This window comes from Arachis hypogaea, chromosome 20 (assembly GCF_003086295.3).
Source record: "Arachis hypogaea cultivar Tifrunner chromosome 20, arahy.Tifrunner.gnm2.J5K5, whole genome shotgun sequence".
Taxonomy (NCBI): Eukaryota; Viridiplantae; Streptophyta; class Magnoliopsida; order Fabales; family Fabaceae; genus Arachis; species Arachis hypogaea.
Window position 1 is genome coordinate 36,475,683 of NC_092055.1, and position 9,907 is coordinate 36,485,589.

The 9,907-nt window shown below is 40.9% G+C and overlaps 1 non-coding gene across 1 annotated transcript; it reads left to right on the forward strand.

The window, feature by feature from the left end:
* The first annotated feature begins 2,938 nt into the window (after positions 1-2,938).
* LOC112788734 (small nucleolar RNA R71) lies at positions 2,939-3,045 on the forward strand. Its single transcript, XR_003196084.1, has one exon. It is a non-coding gene; the product is annotated as a small nucleolar RNA R71 (small nucleolar RNA).
* The last annotated feature ends 6,862 nt before the right edge of the window (positions 3,046-9,907 follow it).

Genomic DNA, 9,907 nt, shown 5'->3' on the forward strand with positions numbered 1-9,907 from the left:
AAGAGAGGTGATGGATTCATAGGACATTCATATCTTTAAGACAAAGTTACTAACTACTAATGATCATGTAATGAAGACACAAACATGGATAAGCACATAACATATAAAAAACAAAAAACAGAAGAAATAAGAACAAGGAATGAATCCACCTTAGTGATGGTGGCGTTTCCTTCTTGAGGAACCAATGATGTCCTTGAGCTCTTCTATGTCTCTTCCTTGTCTTTGTTGCTCCTCCCTCATTGCTTTTTTTTGATCTTCTCTTATTTCATGGAGCATGATGGAGTGCTCTTGATGTTCCACCCTTAGTTGCTTCCAATAATTGTGTGGAAGAAAATATATCCCCTGAGGTATCTCAGGGATCTCTTGATTTGCAGTCAAATGTTCTACCATTGAGCTATAGACCCTTGATGGAAGCTTTTGTCTTCCCTTTCCTCTTTCTAGAGGTTTCTCTGGCCTTAGGTTCCATCAATGGTTATGGAAAAAACAAAAAAGCTATGCTTTTACCACACCAAACTTAGAATGTTGCTCGCCCTCGAGCAAAAGAAGAAAGAATAGAGGAAGAAGAAGAAGATATGGAGGAGATGGATGGGTGTATGTATTCGGCCATATGGGTGGGATTGGGTGGGAAAGAGATGTTGAATTTTGAAGGTAAGTGGGTGTATGGATGTGAGTGGTAAAGGGTTAATAGGGAAGGGTGTTTATTGGGAATAGAGGATGATTGAGAATAGAGAAGAGAGTGAGTGGAGGTAGGTGGGGATCCTGTGGGGTCCACAGATCCTGAGATGATCCTGTGAGGTCCACATATCCTGAGGTGTCAAGGTATTTACATCCCTGCACCAATTTAGGCATGCAAAATGCCCTTGCACACAACTCTGGGCATTCAGCGCCAGGTTGGTGCCCATTTTGGGCGTTCAACGCCCATTTGCTGCCATTTCTGGCGTTGAACGCCAGAACCATGCTTGTTCTGGGCGTTCAGCGCCAGGATGCTGCCCATTCTGGGCGTTCAGCGCCAGAACCATGCTCTGTTCTGGCGTTTGAACGCCAGGCAGATGCTCCTCCAGGGTGTGATTTTTCTTCTGCTGTTTTTGATTCCGTTTTTGAATTTTTTGTTTATTTTGTGACTCCACATGATCATGAACCTATAAAGACATATAACTAAGAAAAAATATAGTTAGATAAATAAACATTGGGTTGCCTCCAAACAAGTGCTTCTTTAATGTCAATAGCTTGACAGTGGGCTCTCATGGAGCCTCACAGATGTGCAGAGCTTTGTTGAGACTCTCCAACACCAAACTTAGAGTTTGGATATGGGAGTTCAACACCAAACTTAGAGTTTGGTTGTGGCCTCCCAACACCAAACTTAGAGTTTGACTGTGGGGGCTCTGGTTGACTCTGCTTTGAGAGAAGCTTTTTCTGCTTCCTCTCCATGGTTGCAGAGGGAGATCCTTGAGTTTTAAACACAAGGGAGTCCTCATTCCATTGAAGGACTATTTCACCTCTGTCAACATCGATCACATCTCTTGCTGTGGCCAGGAAAGGTCTTCCTAGGATGATGGATTCATCCTCTTCCTTTCCAGTATCCAGGACTATGAAATCAGCAGGGATGTAAAGGCCTTCAACCTTTACTAACACGTCTTCTACTTGTCCATATGCCTGTTTTCTTGAATTGTCTGCCATCTCTAATGAGATTTTAGCAGCTTGCACCCCATAGATTCCCAGTTTCTCTATTACAGAGAGGGGCATGAGGTTTATTCCTGAACCGAGGTCACATAGAGCCTTAAAGATCATGGTGCCTATGGTACAGGGTATTATGAACTTTCCAGGATCCTGTCTCTTCTGAGGCAATGTCAGTTGATCCAGATCACTTAGTTCATTGATGAGCAAGGGAGGTTCAACTTCCCAAGTATCAATGCCAAATAATTTGGCATTCAGCTTCATGATTGCACCAAGAAACTTGGCAGTTTGCTCTTCAGTAACATCCTCATTCTCTTCAGAAGAGGAATACTCATCAGAGCTCATGAAGGGCATAAGGAGGTTCAATGGAATCTCTATGGTCTCTAGATGAGCCTCAGAGTCCTTTTGTTCCTCAGAGGGAAGCTCCTTATTGATCACTGGACGTCCCAGGAGGTCTTCCTTCTTGGGATTCACGTCCTCCACTCCCCTTGTAGGTTCGGCCATGGTGCTTATGTCAATGGCCTTGCACTCTCCTTTTGGGTTCTCTTCTGTATTGCTTGGGAGAGTATTGGGAGGAATTTCAGTGATCCTTTTACTCAGCTGGCCCACTTGTGCTTCCAAATTTCTAATGGAAGATCTTGTTTTATTCATGAAACTTACAGTGGCCTTAGACAGATCAGAGACTAAGTTTGCCAGATTAGAAGTATTTTGTTCAGAGTTCTCTGTCTGTTGCTGAGTGGATGATGGAAAAGGCTTGCTGTTGCTAAACCTGTTTCTTCCACCATTATTAAAGCCTTGTTGAGGCTTTTGATCCTTCCATGAGAAATTTGGATGATTTCTCCATGATGAGTTATAGGTGTTTCCATAAGGTTCACCTAAGTAATTCACCTCTGCTATTGCAGGGTTCTCAGGATCATAAGCTTCTTCTTCATGAGAAGCCTCTTGAGTACTGTTGGATGCAGCTTGCATTCCATGCAGACTTTGAGAGATCATATTGACTTGCTGAGTCAATATTTTATTCTGAGCCAATATGGCATTCAGAGTATCAACTTCAAGAACTCCCTTCTTCATAGGCGTCCCATTATTCACAGGATTCCTTTCAGAAGTGTACATGAACTGGTTATTTGCAACCATGTCAATGAGTTCTTGAGCTTCTGCAGGCGTTTTCTTTAGGTGAATGGATCCACCTGCAGAAGTATCCAATGAGATCTTTGATAACTCAGATAAACCATCATAGAATATATCCAGGATGGTCCATTCTGAAAGCATGTCAGAAGGACACTTTTTGGTCAGTCCTTTGTATCTCTCCCAAGCTTCATAGAAGGATTCACCTTCTTTCTGTCTGAAGGTCTGAACGTCCACTCTAATCTTACTAAGCTTTTGAGGAGGAAAGAACTTGGCTAAGAAAGCCTTGACCAGCTTATCCCATGAGTTCAGGCTATCCTTAGGTTGAGAATCCAACCATAGTCTAGCTCTGTCTCTTATAGCAAAAGGGAAAAGCATGAGCCTGTAGACTTCAGGATCTACTCCATTAGTCTTTACAGTATCACATATCTGCAAGAATTCAGTTAAGAACTAAAAAGGATCTTCAGATGGAAGTCCATGAAACTTGCAGTTCTGCTGCATCAGAGAAACTAATTGAGGTTTCAGCTCAAAGTTGTTTGCTCCAATGGCAGGAATGGAGATGCTTCTTCCATGTAAATTGGAATTAGGTGCAGTAAAGTCACCAAGCATCTTCCTTACATTATTATTATTTTCGGCTGCCATCTCCTCTTCCTGTTCGAAAATTTCTGAAAGGTTATCTCTGGATTGTTGTATTTTAGCTTCTCTTAGCTTCCTTTTCAGAGTCCTTTCAGGTTCTGGATTTGCTTCCACAAGAATGTTCTTATCCTTGCTCCTGCTCATATGACAAAGAAGAAGGCACAGAAAAATAATAATAATAGGGATCCTTTTTGCCCAAGCACAAAGGTTCCCTTATGTGAGTAGAAGAAAAGAAGAAAAGAAAATCTGAACTCAGAGAGAGAGGGGGTTCGGATTTTTGGTGAGTTGAAGGAAAGATGTTAGTATATCAATAAACAAATAGAAGAAGATGAGAGGGGGAAGTGAATTTTCGAAAACAATTTTTGAAAAAGAGTTAGTGATTTTTTTTTTTAGAATAGTTTTTGAAAAAAGTTAGTAAATTTTTTTTTTGAAAATAAAAAAAAATTAGAATAATTAGTTATTTAAAAAGAAATTTTGAAAAAGAGGGAAGATATTTTCGAAAATTAGAGAGAGAGAGTTAGTTAGGTAGTTTTGAAAAAGTTAAGAAACAAACAAAAAGTTAGTTAGTTAGTTGAAACAAATTTTGAAAGGATAAGAAGTTAGGAGGTTAGAAAAGATATTTTGAAAAAGATAAGATGAGAAGATATTTTTGAAAAGTAGTTTTGAAAAAGATTTGATTTTTAAAATCTCAATTAATGACTTGATTCATAAGAAATCACAAGATATGATTCTAGAACTTAAAGTTTGAATCTTTCTTAACAAGCAAGTAACAAACTTCAAATTTTTGAATCAAAACATTAATTGATTATGCTATTTTCGAAAATTTGATATAAAAATAAGAAAAATATTTTTGAAAAATATTTTTGGAATTTTCGAAAATAACTAAGAATTTTGAAAAAGATTTTGAAAAAGATAAGATTTTCAAATTGAAAATTTGATTTGACTCATGAGAAACAATTTGATTTTAAAAATTTTTGAAAAAGTCAATCCAAATTTTCGAATTTGATGAGAGAAAAAGGGAAAGATATTTTTTTGATTTTTGAATTTTTATGATGCAAGAGAAAAACACTAAAAAGATGCAATGCATGAAACTTTTAGATCAAAACAATGAATGCATGCATGAATGATATGAATGTCAAGATGAACACCAAGAACACTTTGAATGTCAAGATGAACATCATAGACACAATTTTGAAAAATTTTTAATTCAAATAAAATATGCAAGACACCAAACTTAGAATTCTTTAATGCTTAGACACTAAGAATTCAAGAATGCATATGAAAAACATGAAAAGACACAAAACAAAAAATCATCAAGATCAAACAAGAAGACTTACCAAGAACAACTTGAAGATCATGAAGAACACTATGAATGCATGAGAATTTTTGAAAAATGCAAGATGCACATGCAATTGACACCAAACTTATAACATGACTCATGACTCAAACAAGAAAAACAAAAATATTTTTTATTTTTATGATTTTCTAATTTTTTTTTTGATATTTTTGGTATTTTTCGAAAATTAATTGAAAAAGGAAAAATAAGGATTCCAAAATTTTTAACATGAATTCCAGGAATCTTGCATTCTTAGTCTAAAGCTTCAGTCCAGGAATTAGACATGGCTCACTAGCCAGCCAAGCTTTCAATGAAAGCTCCGGTCCAAAACACTAGACATGGCCAATGGCCAGCCAAGCTTCAGCATGTAATTCAGACGTGACACGCCTGACATACTCATTCCCAAAGGAATTAGACATGGCTTTACAGCCAGCCAGGCTTCACATGCTTTATGAAACACTAGAATTCATTCTTTAAAAATTTTGAATAAATTTTTTTTTTCGAAAACAAAAGAAAAATTTTGAAAGATTTTTGAAAAATTTTTGAAAAGAAAATAAAAAGAAAATTACCTAATCTGAGCAACAGGATGAACCGTCAGCTGTCCAAACTCAAACAATCCCCGGCAACGGCGCCAAAAACTTGGTGCACAAAATTGTGATGTCCAGGCTCGAACAATCCCTGGCAACGTGAGCAACTTGGTACGCGTAATCGTGATTACACTTTAATTATGTAAAATTCATGGCTCTTTCTTTCCCTGGCAATGGCACCAAGAACATGGTGCCAATACCATGGTTCACAACTTCGATACAACTAACCAGCAAGTGCACTGGGTCGTCCAAGTAATACCTTACGTGAGTAAGGGTCGAATCCCACGGAGATTGTTGGTATGAAGCAAGCTATGGTCACCTTGCAAATCTCAGTTAGGTAGATATAAATGGATAATGGTGTTTTCGAATTTAATATAATAAAATAGGGATAGAGGTACTTATGTAAATCATTGGTAAGAATTTCAGATAAGCGAATGGAGATGCTTTTCGTTCCTCTGAACCTCTGCTTTCCTGCTATCTTCATCCAATCAGTCTTACTCCTTTCCATGGTTGGCTTTATGTGATACATCACCACTGTCAATGGCTACTTTCGGTCATCTCTCGGGAAAATGATCCAATGCCCTGTCACGGCACGGCTAATCGTCTGGAGGCATCACCCTTGCCAATGGCTTCATCTTATCCTCTCAGTGAATAATATGCTCACGCACCCTGTCACGGCACGGCTATTCATCTGTCGGTTCTCGATCATGCTGGAATAGGATTTACTATCCTTTTGCGTCTGTCACTAACGCCCTGCAATCGCGAGTTAGGAGCTCGTCACAGTCATTCAATCATTGAATCCTACTCGGAATACCACAGACAAGGTTTAGACCTTTCGGATTCTCTTGAATACCGCCATCATTCTAGCTTACGCCACGAAGATTCTGGTTAGGAGATCTAAGAGATATTCATTCTATCTTATTTCATGTAGAACGGAAGTGTTTGTCAGGCACGTGTTCATAGGGGAGAATGGTGATTAGCGTCACACATAATCATCACCTTCATCACGTTCTTGGGTGCGAATGGATATCTTAGAAGCGAAATAAGATGAATTGAATAGAAAACAGTAGTACTTTGCATTAATCTTTGAGGAACAGCAGAGCTCCACACCTTAATCTATGGAGTGTAGAAACTCTACCGTATGAAAATACATAAGTGAAGGTTCAGGCGTGGCCGAGATGGCCAGCCCCCCTAAAGCGTGATCAATAGTCTCCTAAGATGAACAATGGATTGAAACTGAGACCAAAGATATCTCATACAATAGTAAAAGGTCCTATTTATAATAAACTAGTCACTAGGGTTTACATGAGTAAGTAATTGATGTATAAATCCACTTCCTGGGCCCACTTGGTGTGTGTTTGGGCTGAGCTTGAGTGTTGCACGTGCAGAGGCCATTTGTGGAGTTGAACGCCTGGTTTTGATCCATTTCTGGTGTTCAACTCTGGTTTTGGATCCTTTTCTGGCGCTGGACGCCAGATTTGGGCAGAAAGCTGGCGTTGAACGCCAGTTTACATCGTCTATTCTTGACCAAAGTATGGACTATTATATATTGCTGGAAAGCCCTGGATGTCTACTTTCCAACGCAATTGAAAGCACGCCATATCGAGTTCTGTAGCTCCATAAAATTCACTTTGAGTGCAGGGAGGTCAGAATCCAACAGCATCAGCAGTCCTTCTTCAACCTCTGAATCTGATTTCTGCTCAAGTCCCTCAATTTCAGCCAGAAAATACCTGAAATCACAGAAAAACACACAAACTCATAGTAAAGTCCAGAAATGTGAATTTAATATAAAAACTAATGAAAACATCCCTAAAAGTAACTAGATCCTACTAAAAACATACTAAAAACAATGTCAAAAAGCGTATAAATTATCCGCTCATCAGGGACCCCGAAGGCTATTGGCATTCCAAGCACTGGTAGAGATTTTTGGACGAATATAAACATAAACCGCCATAACAGGATACTCCTCCAATATCCAACTTAAGGACTCTAACTAAAAGTGCTAGGTGGGAGACAACCCACCATGGTATGGTCGCTTCTTTTTTCAATTTATTTCTTGTTAATTGCTTTCATTTTTCATTTTTCATTTTAATTTATTAAACCTGGAATCATGCATAAGCATTCATGATAGTCATTGCATTCTGCATTTTTCATGCATATAAAAAAAAGGGGTGCACGATGCGACCGCATGCCCCATGCAATCGCGTCATATCGCGAAAAACACCACCCATGCGACCGCGTGACTCACGCGGCCGTGTGATATATATATCGGCGTAAGGATCCAACGAACAGAAAGTTAGGCTGGAATCGTGCGGCCCTTGTGCGTTTCATACAAATTGGCCCACGCGATCGCATGCCCCATGCGATCGCATCACTTGCACAATATCAATCCCACGCGACCGCGTGAGCGACGCGATTGCGTCGCATGGATTGCATATCACCCCAAAAAGGAGACAGAGAGTTGTGCTGAAACGGCGCTGGAGTCGTGCGTTTAGCACGAATTCCAGCGATGCGATCGCGCGACCCATGCGATCGCGTCGCCCCTCTTTCCCCCCTCTCATGCGATCGCGCGACCCACGCGATCGCATCACCCCCATTTTCATCCCAACCACGCGACCGCGTGGGGAACGCGGCCGCGTGGATTCGAAAATATAACCCCCCAGCCTGCGAACCCTATCAGTCGCGCAGCCCCCCTTCACCCCCAAACCTCTTCCCCTTCTCTCTTCTTCTTCCCCCAGCCACCGCCGGCCAGCCACCACACCACCACCCCAATGCCGCCGCTCAGACGCCACCGCCGTACCACCCCCTCCCCTTCTCTCTTCTTCCTTCTTCCTCTCTCCTCCCCTCTCCACCACTGCCAACCGCGAGCACCGCCCAGCCACCACCGGCCGTCCAGCCGCTTCTCCCTCTCCGCCACCCATCCCCTTCAGCCAGCAACAACCACCGCCCTCATTTCCCCTATCCTCTTCCTCTCTCACTAACCCTAATACATCCCCCCGCCACTGCCCCCTCAGCCACCACCGCGACGCCGTGCACCACCACCGCGCCGGACGCCGCCGCAGCCACCTTCTTCCCTGTTCCACCCCTTCCGCTTACCAGGTTCCGCAACCCGCAACCCTTTTCATCCGTTCGTCACTTTTATGTATTTTTTATTCCGTTTATGTTCATGATTAGGATAGCTAGACTTGCATGTTGTAGTGGATTTTTAGGTTGTTAGGTAGCTTAGGCTGTGGTTAGTGAATCTAGGTCTGTTTACTTGCACTGTTCTTACTTCTGTTTTATCCTATGTGCAAATCTGTTGCTGCTATAATCATGATTCATATGCTGCTTTCTTGTATGTTGCTGCTGTTTACATTGAGTTTTTATGTTTATTTTATATCTATGTACATGCAACTTGATTTTTTAATTCATATGAACTGATATGATTGCTGTTTATTTTCCGGGACAATCCAATTTTAGCTGGAATGCTGCCCAAACCATTTCATGAATGCTAGGGCCACTTTCTTATCCTCTTTGATTTCCTGGTTCATAACCTGCAATTGTGATTCACTGATTCGAATTTCTGATTTCTTTATTTCTATTCGAATCAGCATCACACTGTTTTCTTTATTCGATTATGAGTTCTTCTATTCTTACCTGTGAATCTTTGTTATATGGAATTTTTCTATGCCACTTACTTTCCTAACTCACTAATTTTAATTTACTAATTTCTTTTTACCATACTAACCCTCTTGATCTCTTTTCTGATTACTTTCACTTCCTCTAACTTTCTCACTATGGCATATTGATTTTTTTCCATTTAACATAAATTCAATCACATTTCAATTACTCATTTTCCTTTTCTATTTCTCCCTTACCGCTTTGAGTTTCCTTTGTTTAAATTGCCTATTTGCTTTCCTATTTTATCCAATTCCTGGTTTTCTGTTTTTCAGGATGTCTGCCTCACAGAGGAAAGGTAAAGGCAAGCGCAAGAGAGGAGATTCCTCCCAGTCCATCATTGCTCTAATGCACGATTCATCATGGCGGGAGAAGAACTTCACATAGCAAGAGAAAGCTAACCAGCTGCTTCCTGCAAATGATCCTATAAAATTTGCAAACTAGTACTGTGAATTGAAGTACCCGGCTTTTTCGAACTCCAGAAATCTATACCTGGAACGTACCTTGAAGATTCCAAAAGCCCTCCAGCAGTACACTACTGAGCAAATCAAGCAACGGGGCTGGTTCTTTCTGGAGAGACCACTGACAGAGGTCAATGCATCTTGGGTCCGGGAATTCTATTGCAACTACTACCTTACTACCCTAGATGCAGTGAACCTGAGGGAAAAGAAAATTCTGGTCACTGAGGAGGCCATAGAGACCATTCTCCAGCTCCCAGCCAAGTCCGATCAGCCAGATGGTTTTACACAGGCTGAGGAGGACATGGGCCAGATGCGGTTTGATTGGGATGCTGTGAAGGCACGGATAGCTCTCGACCCTGCTGTTCCTTGGGAGATGGGTCAGAACACCACTATGCCTAGAGGGATCGAGAGCGTGTACTTGAATGATGAGG